Source organism: Ovis aries, chromosome 16 (genome assembly GCF_016772045.2).
Source record: "Ovis aries strain OAR_USU_Benz2616 breed Rambouillet chromosome 16, ARS-UI_Ramb_v3.0, whole genome shotgun sequence".
In the NCBI taxonomy this organism is placed as follows: domain Eukaryota; kingdom Metazoa; phylum Chordata; class Mammalia; order Artiodactyla; family Bovidae; genus Ovis; species Ovis aries.
In genome coordinates this window covers 23,134,538-23,153,776 of record NC_056069.1, presented here as the reverse complement: position 1 = coordinate 23,153,776, position 19,239 = coordinate 23,134,538, and the positions used below count along the sequence as shown (strand labels likewise).

Here is a 19,239-nt window from a genome sequence, read left to right as displayed (position 1 = left end):
ACCCTGATGCTGGGAGGGATTGGGGGCAGGAGGAGAAGGGGACCACAGAGGATGAGATGGCTGGATGGCATCACCGACTCGATGGACAGGAGTTTGGGTGAACTCTGGGAGCTGGTGATGGACAGGGAGGCCTGGTGTGCTGCAATTCATGGGGTCACAAAGAGTTGGACATGACTGAGCGACTGAACTGAACTGTGTAGCAGACAATGGTCTTGGTGCTGGGGAGACAGTGATGACCAAAATAGAGATGAGATCTCCATTTATGAGAAACTTTCAGTTCAGGGATGATTTAGAAGGGCTCTTCTGTGGCTTCCTGGCATTTCAGAGGGCTTGGGTGCTTTTCTTGGTCACCAGAAGGCTGGGGAAGTATCTCTGAATGATTGACAGAGATATGGGCAGAAAGAATGTTCTTCCTTTTACCCCTCTTTCCTATTGACTAATGCTGCTCCTCTGTTCTTGAAGAGACAGGTTTGCTAGCTTACCTTGCCCAGATGAAAAATGTAAAGGAGTTGCTCACCTTGTTATTCCAGTTGGATGTATTTAAGCTAGTACTGGCTGGTAGGCATTGCTATTATTACCATAGGTGTTCACACATTAGAATAATTTTGGTCTTTTGAAATCTAGAATATATATTTTTGAAATGCTTCTTTCTCTGAATTATATTTATTTCAATTTTAGATATCATCTCAACTGGAAAGATTGAGGATTTACATTCAGTTGCATCTGGATTGTGGTTATTCCCCCAGTAATGCAATGGATTTGGGAAAATACACAAAATAAAATCTAATACAAACCCAACTCACTTTGCCTTTAAATATCTGTGGATGTGAACTTGCTGAACATCTCAAAAGTATTTTTAAAAAGTTCTAACTTTGGCCACATATTCTTTCCTTCTATTTTCGACTCATGAATTATTGGCCAAGTTCAAATGAAGCCTTGTGGTTTGAATTAAATTGGCAAGTCATAGGCGGCCTGGCTTCAGCAATCTTAACTGCTCCCCTCCTCCCCTTCCTGGCAGACTCTGGAGTGTTTAGAAGATATTTTTCTTTGCATTAATTTTTCTGAGAGGAAATCCTTGTGAGACATCTAGTTGAACTTGGCTCTCCAAAGTTTCTTGTAGAGTTAGAAAAACAAAATTTGAGGTTACTAAGCAGGTTAATGGAAGAGAAACCTGTAGCTGTTTGCTTAGAAATGTTGCTAATGAGGCCAAAGTCTCACTCTGTGGAGTCTCCGTTTTGTGACCATAGACTGCAGCCACAAAGGGGACAGGACAAGATCAAGTGCATTGCTGTAACTGTGCCAGTCCCTGCCAACTGCAAGAAGAACATCATGCAATGTGAGACCCTCTTGGTAGATGAGAGCCCTGGTATGATCCTGTAGGTAAAGCTTCTTGAATTTTAACAGGCACACGTATCACTTAGGAGTTGTCCTAAGATTATACATCCTAATTGAGTAGATCTGGGTAGGAGCCAGAAATTCTGTATTTCTAGCAAGTACCCAGATGATGCTGGTAGTTGGGCCATCTTTTGGTAGCATAGGGCTAGAATACTTGTCAAATACTAAGTAAAATATACACGTATGGGCTTTTGCACAGAGATTCTCTTCTGAAGAGTAACAACCTAGAAATCTAAAGTAAGTCCTCAAGGGGTCCCGGAAAATCTATCTGTAATAGAAGTGAACCAAGGTGGAAATTGGTTACCGACTGGCAATCATTACCACCTTGAATCTCCGTTGCTGTTTTTCAGTAAAGAAAGAGTAGGTCTACAGCCAGACATTGTTAGAGCCATGCAGTCTGAGCTTCCCTCAGTTCTGCTTTGCTCTGGCTCTGTGCACCTGTGCAAATTATTAAACCTCTGAGTATTTTTCCTAATAAGTACACTGGAGCTAATAATGGTACACTCCTTAACAGCTTGTTGTGAGGATGAGTTGGGATAACAAAACCAGGTTGTGCTCAAGCCAGTTTCTCCTGGCCCTCTAGAACTGACTGAAAGATGTTCAGGAATTCTGTGAGGGTGTTTGGTAGCTTGAAATTGGCTGTGATGGGAGTATTTACACCAAGGAAACTGGCAAATGCTACAAGTTGGTTTTTCTTTTTCTTTTTTTGCGCTGATTTACCATCATACCTACAGGACCTAAAAGAGCTCAATAAATATTAATTACTACTTTCTTAGCTATCTTTTCTGAATTCCTCTAGCACTTGTTTGAAACACATCATTTAGCGCTGGATATTCCACACCAGCTTCCTTCTTAAAATATTCTGGAATTGTGTTCTCAAGATTTAGAGTCTTTCAAAGCTGTGACCATATTCTGCCACATTCCATGATGAATCAATGCCTTCTATTTCACCTCTCCAATGAAAACATTGAGCATACTTTCAGAATTTTTGGAGTCCATTGCGCCAACAGCTTTGATCCTCTCTACAAGAAACATCAGAATCCAAATTGAACAATCTCAAGGTAGATCCCAGGACATGAATTTCCCTCCCTAGGATGTCCAATGATAGGTATGTGTGAATCAGAACAGGTAGAAACAGAATATATATAAGTTCTATAGATTTGTGGCCCCGTCACAGGTTTTCACACAATTGTTTAAATACAATTGTTTAAATAATTGTAGCTGTTAGATTAATTGGAAAAAGAATTACTCTGTCATAGTAAGTGAGGGGGTAATTTCCTTTGATGTGATTGTGCTGACAGCATGATTTTGAATAAAAGGGACCTTAAGAATCAGCCTGGAAAGTCCCATGGACAGAGGAGCCTGGAAGGCTGCAGTCTATGGGGTTGCTGAGGGTTGGACACAACTGAGCGACTTCCCTTTCACTTTTCACTTTCATGCATTGGAGAAGGAAATGGCAACCCACTCCAGTGTTCTTGCCTGGAGAATCCCAGAGACGGGGGAGCCTGGTGGGCTGCCGTCTATCTGGTCGCACAGAGTCGGACACGACTGAAGTGACTTAGCAGACTTAGCGGTAAGAATCAGCCTAGCCATTCAATGCTAAAGTCCTCAACTTTTCTCGCTTATGCCTCTTAATGTCTAGCTCTTTCCTTAGCCTCTTCTTATTTACTTCTGCTAGGCTATCATTAGTTCATCTCCTCCTACGTAAAAACTTTCTCTAGAGAAGCAGATTTGCACAACCATTAAAAGTGTGGACTCTGGAGCCTGATTGCTTAGGTTCAAACCCAAGTCTTACAACTTGCCACTGTTTAAACTAGGTCTTATTTTCTAATCTGTGAAATCAGAATAATACCAGCAAGTTTCTCATAAAATTTTGGAATGAATTAAGTTCACTTAAATATGTCAAGCTCTGAGAGCAATGCTTTTCATAGTAATTATATTACAGTACATTTACTATTATTATTTCCATCAATCATTCCAACTCTTTTGCAACTTTACCCTTTCCTCTCCTCAAAATTCTTTCTCTTAGCCTATATGTATGCTTACATGTTTCAATTCTTAAAAGCAAACTAACATAATAGAAAGCAAAACTATGATGTTTCCTATATACATATATATATATACATACACACACACGTATACTTTAAATTAGCTTTATTTATTTGTATATCTATTTTTGGCCGTGCTGGCTCTTTGTTGCTGTGTGGGGGCTTTCTCTAGTTACAGTAAGCAGGGGCTACTCTCTAGCTGCAGTGTGCGGGTTTCTCATTGCAGTGACTTCTCTTGTTGCACAACACGGGCTCTAGGGCACGTGGGTCTCAGGAATTGTGGCTTGTGGGCTCTACAGTGCAGGCTCAGTAGCTGTGGTACTCAGGCTTAGTTGCCCTGTAGCATGTGGAATCTTCCTAGGCCAGGGATTGAACCCATGTTCCCTCGATTGGCAGGCAGATTCTTAACCACTGGACCACCAGGAAAGTCCCAACTGTGACATTTCTTCAAACAGGTCTGTTCTTCCTTTCCTGATGTTCTTTTTGGTGGAAGAAAGTCTACAGTTGCTCTTTCCTTCCTGAGTACCCAAGATCTCCTTGGTCCTTTGCAATTTCAGCTCTACAGCTGCTGATGGGCACTACTGTGCAGACACTCTGATAACACCTGTTCTTATGGACCTTGTTAGGACCTACTTCACCAGTGACCACATTCGGGTTTCCAGTGACTGAGGGAGTTGATTGGGAACATTTGTGATGAAAAACATACAGGCTGAAATAATATTTTACTCAAATATTACTCAGGGCTATTACCACTTGAGCATCCAGCGTTATTTTGGGGTAGAGGTGGGGCCTTAGCAGTTTAGCCTTGGCTGTGTGGTATAGAAGAAATAATGGTGAACTTTGGGATCACAGGATGTGGGCTCAAATTCTCCTGCTCTACACGTGGCAGATGCTCTATCAATACTTATTTAACTGAAATGAATTATTTGCCCAGCAAGGTACTCAGGACTCTTGCCTTCTTATTTTTATGCTAATACACCAGCTGTCCAAGTTGGGTCTGGCTCTGACAGAGCCTGAACTGAGGTTGGTGTCTGGGCTTGTAACTCAGGCTTTTACGTGCTGGAATGAATATACCCGAGGGCTTTGGAAGGACACTGTCTCTGAAGGAGATTAAGGCAGGGGGATGAAGGGTTGATAAAGTCGGCCATAGGACTAAGATCCAACCCTTGAGTAGAGAGATGGGGCTCAGATGGAATCCTCTGCTGCTTAAAGACGGTCTGGCATTTCTCAGGCCCGATCTATATATCTTCTCTCTCTCTAACTCTGCCTCTAATCTCTTTTTCCTCTCAGGAGAACTTTACCCTTTGAATTCTTCCTGTCATGAAGCGTAAATCAGATTAGAACAAAAAGCTATCTTAACCATAGTCTTTTTTACAATCAGAACGAGAGAGCTGATAACTAAACCAATAATCATCAGAGAAAATATTTTTCTTTTATTTGTAGGAAGAAAAATAAGGAAGTTTGGATTACTGCCTGGCTGGTTGAAGCAACACTGTGGTACATGAACACAGCATCAACAATCTGATGACATCAAGGGTTTGGGGGTTTCCTTTACATCCTGTCAAAAAGGATGTTTTCACATGAAGTTGTCCCAGATAAGTTTTCAAAGGCTGCGTGTTATCAGTAATCCCTTTTTTTGGTTTCACAATATTTTTAGGACACAATTTTTAAAAAATATACTGTCTTCCTCCTGAAAATGATATTAGGGTGAACAGATTTATATTAAGATTACAGAGCAGAAAATTAAATTTTTAGTCAGTCATTGGGTATTTTATTTTGTCTACATTATGTTAAACAGCTAGTTTGATGGTAGACTTTGGGTCCCTAATATGACCATCTTTTTGGTACCAAGTAGACCCAACTTATATGGTTCTGAGTGAAATAATGCCTGAATCCTTCTTTGGCCTAATTTGTCCTATTTGTCTGTGAGAGATTTGCTAAAGGAGTTATAGGTACAGCAACAGATCAGCCTTTAGGCAAGTTTAGCTTGATGGAATATTTCACCTATCTTCAGGATTTAAGCTTCCAGAGCTTCTATTCTGACACTTCCCTCTCTTTCCCTCAGGGAAAGAAATTCTATTGAAATCCAAACTGAGAAGTGAGGAGGAAAAAGAGAACTCAGTTTGCACAATGAAATTTTTGGCAGGGCTAGGTTTAGGGAGACAAAACAGTAATTTTTAAGGGCTGAATCTGAATAAATCTCTGACTCTCCAGACAACAAGCTAAAGCTTTCCTTTACCCAGTTAAATAAACAAACAAAAATTCTATGGGTTAGGAATATCATTTTATTGTCATGTTCACTTTGTTATAATTCAAGATACAAAAAGCACACTGGGAGACGTTTTAGCTATTTGCTTGATAGACTGAGCTATGAGAGAAGTGATTGTCATTACTAGCCTACTAAAAATATTTGATGGAAGCAAGAGGTGATTTTGGTCATCTCTGAATCCCCTTCTGGCAAGGGTAGGCTCCACAATTAAGTTCTGTTTCCATAATTCTGTTTGCATGAGACACACTCTTGTGTATAAAATTCTATGCTTGCCATGGACAAGCAGAGACCCAAATCAGAATTCTTAAGTTCTCTTATTTGGTGAAAAACCAAATAGTTGAGTTAGTGAAGATCATTCATTGAATCCTAATCAATAAGTGAGTATGGGTAAGTTGAGTGCTTGGGCTGACTCAGTATCCCAGTGTGATTTGTAAATTAGCTGCTATTCTATGACCAACTGCACTCTAGCCCCCTCAGTCATCAGAAATGAGAAATATATTCTCTTTTTAAAAGTCCAATTTTCTATGCATGGATAGATATGAATTAAGTCTACATTTTGTCTCTGGTGGTCCCTGTCCATCTTTCATCTTCTGATGTCCTATTTTCATTTTTATTCACCTCTTCTGCTGGTTCATGAACCTCACACTCTAGCCTCCCTAGAACACTTTTCAGAACAAGTCCTGGGTGCTCCAAAGCCTTCCTGCCCCTTGGTCAGGTACACTTACCCTTCAAGGCCGGAGCCTGTGAATCAGGCGGCAATGGTGGGCTATTCCAAGACCCAGCTTGGTGGATACAATCATCCTTTCAAACAAGGACAGTTTCTTTCAGAGCATCACAGAGGTTTAGAGTAGAGAGGACTTAAAGGGCAAACATTGCAACACCCTGAGGAAGGAGAAAATCAAGACCACAGAGGTGAGCTGACCCAGGCCAGTGCTTTCTCCATTGCTCCCTGTGGCCTCCTGACCTGTGCATGAAAGTCGACATTAATTTATTATCACAGGTGCCTTCTGGGGATGATACCTTAGCTAAGGACCTGTGTCTTTAAGAGCTGGGCGGTATGAGGGGACAGCAATCATTTATTACTTTAGAACAGTCTGTCTTCCATCAGGTGTGAGTCAGCCCTAATAAGCTTAATTGCTCTGCTTGCCCTAGTCTGTCTGACTAATCTCTGAAGAAGCCAACCCCAACCTTTGCCTCTCCGCCACCTTTCACCTCACTTATGTCCATGATCCCCACTTGCTATCTTGCTCTCATGATTTCACTCTCAACTTCCATGAATAATGATGTGTTCATAATTAATAGACAATTTGATTAAGAGTTTATGATGGAGCAAATGTTATGCTAGGTTCTTTATGAGTATTTTTTTCTTTGAATTCTCACAAGAGCACCCTGAGATAAGTAGTACTAAGAGCTCCATCTTCAGATGGGTATATTAAGGTTTGGAGGGGGTGAAGTCACTTGCCCAAGGTTCAAGGCCTAGAGTGTAAACAGATGTAGTCCAACTCCAGGCCCAAGCACCAAATCTTACAAGTAAAAAATCAACAAAAATACTTTGAACATTGACGATATGCAAGACATTCAGCCAGACTCGACGAAGCATGGAGCTTCCAGTCTCATACAGTGTCTGCACATGTACATAACACATGTTAGCAACACACTGTATGATAAGCATGATGGAACAATAAGTCAGTTATGGATGAAGGGGAGAGCCTTAATCCTTTTTTTCTGGTGCCAGGGACCTCTGTGACAATTTGTGACAACTATGGACTTTAACAGAATTTACTTATATTTATAGAATCTATTAGGATAAATGATGAAGATAACAAGTATAGAATTGTAAAGGAAACCAATTATATAGCAATACAGTGAAAAATGTTTTAAAATGTTTATATAAGCATCTGCTTTAACACATTACATAGCACGACTTAGTAGTAGCTTTGATAACTGTAGTAATTTTGAAGTAGGACTGAACATAAACAGTATTATGAGATATCTACAGGATATATATGATATGAAAATATTTGTGATTTCTGTTGGGGACAGTCACATTGCATCTATTGCCACTGTGATGTGTGACAAGTAAATGCTGCCTTCAGATAGAGGTTAGTGAAAATAGTTTTCTATTCAGGTTTTAAGCAACTCCTCAATTCTATCTGTAAACACCTCAGGGAGTCTTGAACCCTAACTTGAGAACTCAAGGGGTTTAAAGGAAAGAACAATCACTTGTAGTTTGGAGACTCCAGGGAGCAGATATTCTATATTTATAACATTTTTCTTTTATTTTTAATTGTAGTAAAAACATATAAAGGCTTCCTTAGTGGCTCAGAGGTTAAAGCGTCTGCCTACAATGTGGGAGACCTGGGTTCGATCCCCGGATCAGGAAGATCCCCTGGAGAAGGAAATGGTAACCCACTCCAGTATTCTTGCCTGGAGAATCCCATGGACAGAGAAGCCTGGTGGGCTACAGTCCAGGGGGTCGCAAAGAGTCGGACACGACTGAGTGACTTCACTTTCACTTTCACAAACATATAAAGCTTACCATCTTAACCATTTTTACATATAGAGTTTAGTAGTGTTAAGTGTACTCATATTGCTATGTAACTAATCTCCAGGACTGTTTCGTCTTGCAGAACTTAACCTCTATATCCATTAAACATTAATCTCCACTTCCCCTGCCTTTCCGTCCTTGGCAACCACCGTTCTGTTTTCTTTTTCTATGAACTTAACTGCCTTAAGTACTTGAATATTTGCCTTATTTCATTTAGTATAAGTTCCTCAAAGTTCATCATGTTGCAGCACGTGACAGCAGAGATTGTTGAGACATTTTGCAGGTTTCAGTGAGTACTGGTTTGCTAAGTGATGCGCAATGAATTAACCCATGTTTCCACTGGCTCTTTAGTTTCTCCATTCCACGCATGTTCCCTTACACAAGACTAAAGAATTTGAAAGTAGTCTCCAACCATCGGGTAATGGAAAAAGTCTCTTTTTGAAATAGGACATAAGACATCATAAAGATCCTCACTTTGAGAACCAGTGACAATGGAGGAGAAGTGCAGTGAGCACTGAGGGGCCAGAGTTACGACGGACATATGTGCAAACCGCTTCTCGTTTCCACCGCTTACCCAATTCAATGTCTCAGTCCCAGACAGTGTAAACGTTGTGTATTTTCACATGCTAGTTCTTCTTGCTGCTCTGTAATAAATAGACTTTCTCACTGCTCACTAAATAGACATATTCTTGAAATGTCGTCGCATCTAACGGGACTAAATTCCCACATCTTGGACAGGTTATTTTGAAAGATTGTGCAGCCTTGCTTCTCTAAAGTTCCTTCATGAGAAAGCAATGGTAAAACAACTTGGAATATCATAAAGTGAATTTGAACATATTTCATTAACTGTGTACAGTAATGCTTAAAAACAAGAGCGAGGTTTCTGTTATAGCTTTTCACATTTTGTACTAGGCTGGCAAGGGTAACCGATATGACTATAATGGGGAATTAAAATTCATTTCACTGCACTTTTAACAGAAACCTCACTCTTCAAGCTAAACTAGGCTGTTTATAATTACTGACACATACTCTAATTTGCTTTCTGTGTGCAGAGCTGTGGTTTTGCAATTGCTTTTTCAAGGAGAAACATTGATATTTTGGGACTACAAGCAACATATGGTATCAAGATGTGGTTTAATTTGCATTTCTCTCATGAGTAATGATGCCGAAAATCTTCTCAGTTGTATGTTGGCCATTTTGATGTTCTCTTTTGTGAAGTATCTGCTCAGGATTCTTGCCCAATTTAAAGATTGTGTTGTCTGTTTTTTCCTTATTCATTTACAGAATTTTTGGAGAAGAGTATTTTCTAGATACAAATGCTTTGCCAGGTGTCTGTGTGTGTGCGTGTGCGTGTGTGCACGTATGTGTGTGCGTGTATGTGTGTGTGCGTGTGTATGCGTGTGTGTGCATTTGTGTGTGTGTATGCACAAGTGTCAGCCTCATGTTTTCTTTTTTCATTCTCTTAATAGTGTCGTCCATTGAATGGAATATCTTAATTTAATTAAACCCAATTTATCAATATTTTCTTGTGCCCTGTGGAAGAAACTGTGGCCTACCCCCAAGGTCTTGAAGGTATTTCCTGTATTTTCTCCTAGAAGCTTTATTGTTTTAGCTTGTACTTTTAAGTGATGGTGGTGGTGGTTTAGTCCCTAAGTTATGTCCGACCCTTGCCACCCCATGCCACCCCTTGCTCACCGGGTTCTTCTCTTCATGGGATTTTCCAGGCAAGAATTGTAGTAGGTTGCCATTTCCTTCTCCAGGGAACCTTCCCGACCCAGAGATTGAACCCGTGTGTCCTGTGATGCATTGGAAGGACTGATGCTGATGCTGAAGTGCCAATACTTTGGCCACCTGATGCGAAGAGCTGACTCATTAGAAAAGACCCTGATCCTGAGAAAGATTGAAGGCAGGAGAAGAGGGTGACAGAGGATGAGATGGTTGGATGGCATCACCGATGCAATGGACATGAACTTGGGCAAACTCCTGGAGATGGTGAGCAACAGGGAAGCCTGACATGCTGCAGTCCATGGGGTTGCAAAGAGTCAGACAGGGCTAAGCACCTGCAATGCAGGCGGATTCATTGCTGCTGAGCCACCAGGGACTTTTACGTATATGATCCGTTTTGAGTTTATTTTTATGTATGGTGTGAGAAATGGTCAAGTTTCCTTTTTCCCATATGAATATCCATATGAGCCAGTACCATTTATTCAAAAGACCATCCTTCTTCCGCTGAATTTCTGTAATGCCTTTGTCATAAATCAAGCGATGGTCATATATATGTGGACCTCTTTCTAAACTCTGTTCTATTCCATGGTCTATTGTTTATTCTTTACCAAGACCATACTTTTAAAATTAGTCTAGCTTTGATGCTTGGTTTGTTTTTTCTCTTCAAGATTGCCTAGTTACAATAAGTCCTTTGTATTTCCATATAAGTTTTACAAATAGCTTTCAGATTTCCAGCAATTAAAAAAAAAGCTTCTGAGATTTTTATTAAGAGCACTTTGAATTTATAGATGAATTTGAAGAGTGTTGATAACAACAATCTTACATCTTTGAATTCCATGTGCATGATATATTTTTTAATTTATTTAGGTCTTCTTTTATTTTCCTCAGCAACTTTCTGTAGTTTTTGGTGTGAGCTCCTGGTCATTTTTCATTTCATTTATTCTACATAATTGATGCTTTTGGTGCTTTCAAAATTTTACTATCTAGTTGCTTGCCTCTTTTTAAAAGAGAGTTATTTCTCTGTTGAAATTCTTCAACTTGTCTTCTATTTTGACTACCATTTCCTACATTTTCTTGAACATATTAATCATGGTTATTTTAAACCCCCTGTCAGTTAATGTTAATACATAACTTGTCTATAAATCTTTTTCCATTAAATATATTTTTCATTTGGATTTCAGTAATTCAACCTTTTACATTTTGTATTATATTTTTGTAGGCATTGTAATTTTTGGTTAAATGCCAGGTGTCCCAAATGAAAAATTACAGGGACTTTAGATGATATTTTCTTCCAAGGTTGTTTTCATCTTGCAGGCAAACAGTCAAGTCTTATAAAATTTTAGTTTTATGCTTTTTGAATTGAACTGAATGCTTCTTGGGCTTATCTATTTTAACTTTTTACTTTGTTTTTTTTTTTTAATGGATTGGTTTTTATTCTTTTTTATTTTTTTATTTTTTATTTTTTTTTAATTTTAAAATCTTTAATTCTTACATGCATTCCCAAACATGAACCCCCCTCCCACCTCCCCTCCCCATAACATCTTTCTGGGTCATCCCCATGCACCAGCCCCAAGCATGCTGCATCCTGCGTCAGACATAGACTGGCGATTCAATTCACATGATAGTATACATGTTAGAATGTCATTCTCCCAAATCATCCCACCCTCTCCCTCTCCCTCTGAGTCCAAAAGTCCGTTATACACATCTGTGTCTCTTTCCCTGTCTTGCATACAGGGTCGTCATTGCCATCTTCCTAAATTCCATATATATGTGTTAGTATACTGTATTGGTGTTTTTCTTTCTGGCTTACTTCACTCTGTATAATCGGCTCCAGTTTCATCCATCTCATCAGAACTGATTCAAATGAATTCTTTTTAACGGCTGAGTAATACTCCATTGTGTATAAATAAATAAATAAAATAAAATTATTTTATTATTTTTGTTTGGCTGCACCGGGTCTTCATTGCTGTGCTCGGGCCATCTCTAGATGTGGCGAGTAGGGGCTACTCTCGTTGCAGAGCACGGGCTTCTCATTGCGGTGGCCTCTCTTTGCCACAGAGCATGGGCTCTGTGGCGTGCCGGCTTCTGTAGTTGTAGAGCGCAGGGCTCAGTACTTGTGACACGTGGGCTTTAGTTGCCCCACGACGTGTGGAATCTTCCCAGACCAGGGATCCAACCCATGTCTACCTGCATTGGCAGACAGATTCTTAGCCACTGGCCCTCCAGTGAAGTCCAATTTTTATTCTTAAGGAATGGTTCTTACTCTTAGGGAATGACCCTTCTGAGGTTTCAGTTTAAAGCCTGGGATATTTACCAAGACACTCCCCCTTTAGCAAGGCTTTAATTACAACATTTGCCTCCCTGGTAGAAATCTCTGATCAGCTCTTTAGCTACTCAGGTGCTTCCTTCTCTCTCTCTCTCTCAGTCTCAGGTTGTGAAAGCTCAGCTTAGGAATCCATAACTTTAGGGAAATGTGTATGCAGAATATTAGGTTCCCTCTCTTGTTTTCCCTAGGACTTCACTCTCTAGTAGTGAACTAAACTACTCTAAATTCTGACTTCTGCCTTTTCAGCCCAGTCTGTTGTTTTCTGTATCCCCATTTTAAAATTTGTAAATGTCTTTAGGAAAATAGTTCAGATAAAATGAGGAAAATAGGTCAGATAACGTGGGCTTTCCTTCAAGTCTTGTCCATGTTTGTTTGTTGTCTCCTGCCTTCAGGCAATTGCTTTATGTTCTTTGTCTCACATTTAAAGTTGCTTTTGAAGAATTGATGCTTTTGAACTGTGGTGTTGGAGAAGACTCTTGAGAGTCCCTTGGACTGCAAGGAGATCCAGCCAGTCCATTCTGAAGGAGATCAACCCTGGGATTTCTTTGGAAGGAATGATGCTAAAGGTGAAACTCCAGTACTTTGGCCACCTCATGCGAAGAGTTAACTCATTGGAAAAGACCCTGACGCTGGGAGGGATTGGGGGCAGGAGGAGAAGGGGACCACAGAGGATGAGATGGCTGGATGGCATCACCGACTCGATGGACATGAGTTTGGGTGAACTCTGGGAGTTGATGATGGACAGGGAGGCCTGGCATGCTGCGATTCATGGGGTTGCAAAGAGTTGGACACAACTGAGTGACTGAACTGAATTGAACTTGAAGTCAGGGTTAGTATGATGCCAGCTATTCCACTATAGCTGTGTAATACAGGACGATATTTTTTGTGTGTGAGAAAATTAAACAAAAATTGCCTCAAATCCATTTTTCATAAACTCACCCAAGGTTTGAGGTTAGAGTGAATGCTAAGTCACTCAGTCATGTCTGATTCTTTTTGATCTCATGAACTGCAGACTACAAGGTTCTTCTGTCCATGGAATTCTCCAGGCAAGAATACTGGAGTGGGTTGTCATTCCCTTCTTCAGGGGATCTTTCTGACCCAGGGACTGAACCTGTTTCTCCTTTATTGGCAGGCATATTCTTTATCACTAAGCCACAGAGTTGGTTAATTCAATGTTTTGACATCACAAAGAACTCAGATAGACGCTTTCTTTCTACCCTGCTATCTTCATATATCAGTATTGTCTTAAGCTACTTTTCTTGGTTCTCTGAGTCACATTTGGACACAACATCCAATGGAAGAAAAAGAAAACTTTCCTCTTATGTATCTCTTTTTATTAGCTAGTAATCTTTTCCCAAAAGCCCCCCGGCAGACCTTATCTCATGAATTATTGAACATAACTAGATCCCTTGTTTCTGTTCCCAGTATACAGAATGGGCTTCCTCCCAAATCTGTGTAGGAGCCACAGACACCATGGAAGAGATATACAACTGAACTAAATTTAAACGCTGCCAATAAGAAAGGAGGTTACTGGGTAAATGACCACTGATGTCTGCTACACTTAGTTTTGCTGAACCTCATTTTCTTTATCTGCAACGTGGGGGGATAATGGTATCTCAGTTACAGGTTGTTATAAGGAATAAATGCAATAATCCATGGATTATTTCTCCAAAAACTCCCCCAAGACCTGTTTTAGAAGTCTCTATCTCACAGACACACACTAATGGATGGCAAGACCTATCAAAAGTGTACAAAGTCAACTGGGTAAAACAGTTTCTCTCTTCCTTGATGTAATTTCTACAGTATTGATAATATCTCATGGCTATCATTTTATTGACTTGGTGCCATATTACACAATAGATACTGTACATATATTTTTTCTAATCTTACCAACAAAAATATAGTCATGCATGTTCTTGATTCATTTGCTCAGTTCAGTTCAGTTCAGTCGCTCAGTCATGTCCTACTCTTTGCGATTCCATGAATCGCAGCACTCCAGGCCTCCCTGTCCATCACCAACTCCTGGAGTTCACTCAGACTCACATCCATTGAGTCAGTGATGCCATCCAGCCATCTCATCCTCTGTCGTCCCTTTCTCCTTCTGCCCCCAATCCCTCCCAGCATCAGAGTCTTTTCCAATGAGTCAACTCTTCGCATGAGGTGGCCAAAGTACTGAAGTTTCAGCTTTAGCATCATTCCTTCCAAAGAAATCCCAGGGCTGATCTCCTTTAGAATGGACTGGCTATATCTCCTTGCAGTCCAAGGAACTCTCAAGAGTCTTCTCCAACACCACAGTTCAAAACCATCAATTCTTTGGCTCTCAGCCTTCTTCACAGTCCAACTCTCACATCCATACATGACTACTGGAAAAACCATAGCCTTGACTAGACGGTCAACTTGTATTTGATTGCCAGTAATCTCATTTAGTTTCTTTCCAGGTAGCACAGTGGTAAAGAACCCGCCTGCTAATTCAGGAGACACAGTTTCAATCCCTGGGTCAGGAAGATCTCCTAGAGAAGGAAATGGCAGCCCACTCCAATATTCTTGTTTGGAAATCCCATGGACAGAGGAGGGCCTGGAAGGCTACATTCCATGGGGTTGCAGAGTTGGGCATGACTGAGCACACAACACACACACACACACACACACACACACACACACACACACACAATCTCATTTACAGACAGTGAAAATGAGGTTTAGAGAGGCTGAATAATGTTCAAAGTGACACAATTAATAAGCGGCCAAACTAGATTTGTGCTTAGGTCTGTCTGACTCCACTCTTTACAAATCCCTTATAACTTCCTTTCCTGAAAGCTTCCTGGTGTTCTGTTTCACTAAGTTTAATCTATTGAAAAGAGGAGCGGCTGGAGCTGTCGCAGCGTGTCAACTCAACTCTAAGATCTGCAGGAGAGAGCAGTCTGTTAGTTGGTCCACACTGGTCACCAGCCTTCCCTGGAACACTGGGTTAGTTCTCCTCTGCGCCAGCAGGTGGCAGGTTGGTATCATTCAGTGCTTCCCTTCTTCACTCGTGAGGAAGCAACTAAAGTCGTGAGAAAAATTTTCTTGGAAAACTATAGAAATCAGACTCATTACTTTTTAGTCCCAGTCGGTAGAAAGAGCAGCCGACACTTTTCATCAGCTCTCATGCATGAAGTGAGGGATGACGTAAACTGCATTTGAATTAACCTTTTTACTTTTGAAAGGTGCTCTCATGTATTTTATACACATTCATCCCAATTACAAATGTTAAGATGCTTAGGATAGATCATTGTCAGCTACAGTTCTCAATTCTATGGTTTTATTTGCTTAATTTCCATGAGCTTCCTAAAGCAGAGGGCATGAGTTACTTATCCTTGGGAACACATCAGGCAGAGTGCTGGGTGTTTGTAGAGCACATCAGTGAATGACTTGGAGGCAGATGATCTGGGTTTGATCTTTTGACTTGGTCATTTCCTATTCCAGAGACTCTTAGTAAGTCCTTGCTTTCTGAATTTCAGTTTCCTCTTTGGTAACACACTGATGATAATGATGATGGTGATGGTGATAATTCCTAAGGTTTTGTTGTGAGAATAAAAAGTATATGAAAAAGACTTCCTAAGTGTCTGTCAGAGACAGTTATTATTTTTAGGTGACCAGACCAAACTTGCAAAATATATGAGTGGCTGATACTTTCGCATAGGGATTAGAACATAAAGTGCTTGGAGCCGGAATTTAGGCAGATGTCACTGGGAACATTTCACCCCTGGTTGTCATTTCCCACCTGCAGCTCAAGTACATCATCTAACATGGAGACTCACTGAAGTGATCTACTTATTGTCGGTCCTGGCTCCAACTCTACCTTCTTCAACCCCGGTTTCTAAAGGTGTTATTCGAGGAGGTCCTCCCCTATAGCTTCAGTCTGCTGTGTCCTGTGACCACCAGGTCCCACGCACTCATGTCCGTGCGCACCGCATCTGCAGCAGGCTGACTCCGGGAACCCAGCATGCCTTGGGCCCATTCACGTCTCTGCCTGTGTGTGACGTCACTCCCTTTCCTTCTTCCCTCCCCATCCCCTCCAACCACACTCACTCTCCACGAATCTCTCTTCCAAGAGGGCTTTCTCTGGCCACATTGATCTCCCCGCTTAGAACTCCCGCGGCTCTTATGAGGCAGTACTGATCACTGAGTATGTAAAGACATGGTCTTCGGAGGTGTTCATTCTGGAATCATATCCTAATGAGAATAGTAATAGTCCATAAAGCTGTTTGGAAGATTTAATGAGATAATGTATATAAAGTGTTCAGCACAATACCTGCAACAGAGTAAACACTCCACACGCAGTGGTTATTATGATTGTCATTATTATCACTAGTTTACTTGATATTTCTTTACTGCTTTTTTTGGATTATGTCTCCTCCTCCACCTAGGAATACAGTCAGCTTCTTGTATTTAGGGACCATATTTTATGTTTCTCTGTGGCCCTGGTATTGCCTGTGCTTTCTCCGAACAAGAGAGTGTGCCACAACTTTTATCACTCAGGCTTACTTGATGTTAAGAAGTAAAAGTAATCCTCAAGTTAACTTTTAGCAAAGCTACATAGAGACTGGTTGAAGATGTTGTTGCTGCATGCCAAAAATCTCTACAGAGTTTTCACACTATAATAGTATTATAATAAATTATAATATACATTTATTATAATAATGCAATAAATTATAATATTATTATTATTTCTGACTAGACACTGGCCATTCAAAATTCACACACAGTAGTCTGTATGACTGAAATATTTATTTTGAGTCAAAAGATTACTTTCTACACAATTTCACACTATCTGTAGGATAGGGAAGGAGCGAAAAAAGGAGAGAAATATGACAAGTGGAAGCTCAGCTGGTAAAGAATCCGTCTGCAATGCGGGAGACCTGAGTTTGAGCCCTGGGTTGGGAAGATCCCCTGGAGGAGGGTGTGGCCACCCACTCCAGTTTTGGGTTTCCCTGGTAATTTAGCTGGTAAAGGATTTGCCTGCAATGCAGGAGACCCCGGTTTGAATCCTGGGTAGGGAAGATCCCCTGGAAAAGGGATAGACTACACACTCCAGTAGTCTTGGGCTTCCCTGGTGGCTCAGACAGTAAAGAATCCACCTGCAATGCAGGAGACCTAGGTTTGATCCCTGGGTTCGATCCCTGGGTCAGGAAAATCCCCTGGAGGAGGGCATGGCAACCCACTCCAATATTCTTGCTTGGAGAATCCCCATGGACAGAAGAGTCTGGCAGGCTACAGTCCATGGGGTTGAAAAGAGTTGGACATGACTAAGTACACAACAAAATGATACCGATGAAGAATAGGATATTTGCACAGTTTACCAAGAGAGCATCATGAGATTGAGTTGAATGTCTTCTTTCCCCACACCAGCTCTGGGGTGTTGTGACGTGAGTGATGAATATGGCCTAGGTCCAGGATACAACTGCTTTTCTCCTCTAGTTTTCATGATTCTCCAAAGCAGCACTAAACTGCTTTCTCTTTCCCTGCCCAGAATGGATGTGGTTGCAAAGCCCTTCTCAGTCCCAAATAGAGATGATTGTACCTGGGTCCCAGGAGACTCAGCTCTATTTCTCAAGCCTGTTGTATCTGTGCTGGGAAGCCCTAGGGTGAAATGTCACTTCTCTAGAGAGTTAGGAATCTTTCTCCACAACCAAGTGGCCTGATCTCACACTGGCTCTGAGCCTTACCCTGGGGTCCCTCTGCTGGCTGTGAGAAATAAGAGCAGAAAGCAGTTCTTTGAACTAAGAAACCCTGAATTTTGTTTTTGAATGTAATACATAGACAAGAATGTTCCTGTTGGGTGGGGGCAATAGTCCTTGAGTTACGATATAAAATGGGGAGAGAAAACTAAGCTAGCAATAGCAAGACAAGTTTCCCTCCACAAAGAGGATTAATGATTAGATTCAGGTCTCAATCCAAAAACAAAAATTAATTTACTACAGAGCACTGAAAGATATCTCCTTTGAAGAGTACCTGTGGTGCGCAACTGTAGTTTATTTTCAGTGAACGGCAAGGTTAGAAATCAGTGGGGATTGCTCAGTCTGTGCAGGTAAACCCACTGGAAGGCCTGCTCCTCACCTATAAGCACTTTGCCCTTCCCTCAGCTTGCCCAGTCTAGTCTAATCCATGAGTCCGATTACCAAGGTACCAGGGTGAGAGGTACCATAGAAATACCAAAGTGAAAGGATGGGATCAGACACTTGAGCATGCTCAGTAGGTGGAACATCCTGACTATGGACTGGGCTTTGTGGCCCACTGTCCTCGGATTTTGTTGACTGCCCTGACTTTCTTACAGAGAGTTAGGGCTTGGCCTCTGCTGCTTTGTTGCTGGTTCTTTTGCTCTGTCAGAAGGACCACAAGAAAGCATGGGCTCAGGTGCATACCCAGAATAGGTCATGGAAAGGCGTCTTAGAAACAAAGGCGCAAGGCCTGGTGTCTGTCACTCAAAGGTCCAGAAGGAGAGAAATCAAAACCAACCACACAGGTAACCTCTAATCTTCTCTTGGTTCATTTTCTGATCAAGTGAAATGAAATCCATATACAATATAAAGTCAGTAGAAATACCTATCATGCCAGTGTAGAAGGAGATGAAGAGGTTTAAAAATGTAAGGAATGCCATTAAGAAACAGATGGCACCAGGTAGGAAATGATGGCTATAGAACAAAAACAGAGTTAGCAAGGCACCCATGAGGAGGAATCCTTTGCAGATAGGAACTGGGCAGTGCTCTAAAGGGGCCTTGACCAGCCCAGAGATGCAACACACTTAGCAGCCAGCAGGGGACAGAGGTGCTCTATGTCTTAAAGCTCAGGCTGGGTGTACGGTTGGGCACCTTTAACCCCAAGACCTACAAATCCTGCTGAAACTCCCCTGGAGTTCAAACTTCTCTCCAGGAAGAGCAGCACCGTG

General features: G+C 41.2%; 1 long non-coding RNA gene across 7 annotated transcripts in view; it reads left to right on the top strand.

Moving 5' to 3' along the window:
- LOC132657948 (uncharacterized) overlaps positions 1 to 19,239 on the top strand; it is a 76,699-nt gene that overhangs the window by 41,282 nt on the left and 16,178 nt on the right. Inside the window, exons 2-5 of one of the 7 annotated variants that reach the window (XR_009596769.1) lie at positions 2,843 to 2,968; positions 4,887 to 9,832; positions 10,021 to 10,252; positions 12,739 to 12,877. This is a non-coding gene — a long non-coding RNA (uncharacterized LOC132657948). Of the gene's footprint in view, positions 1 to 2,842; positions 2,969 to 4,886; positions 9,833 to 10,020; positions 11,161 to 12,738; positions 13,231 to 19,239 lie in introns of those variants that run through there. The other 6 variants (XR_009596765.1, XR_009596768.1, XR_009596766.1 and 3 more) reach the window with 6 other exon arrangements.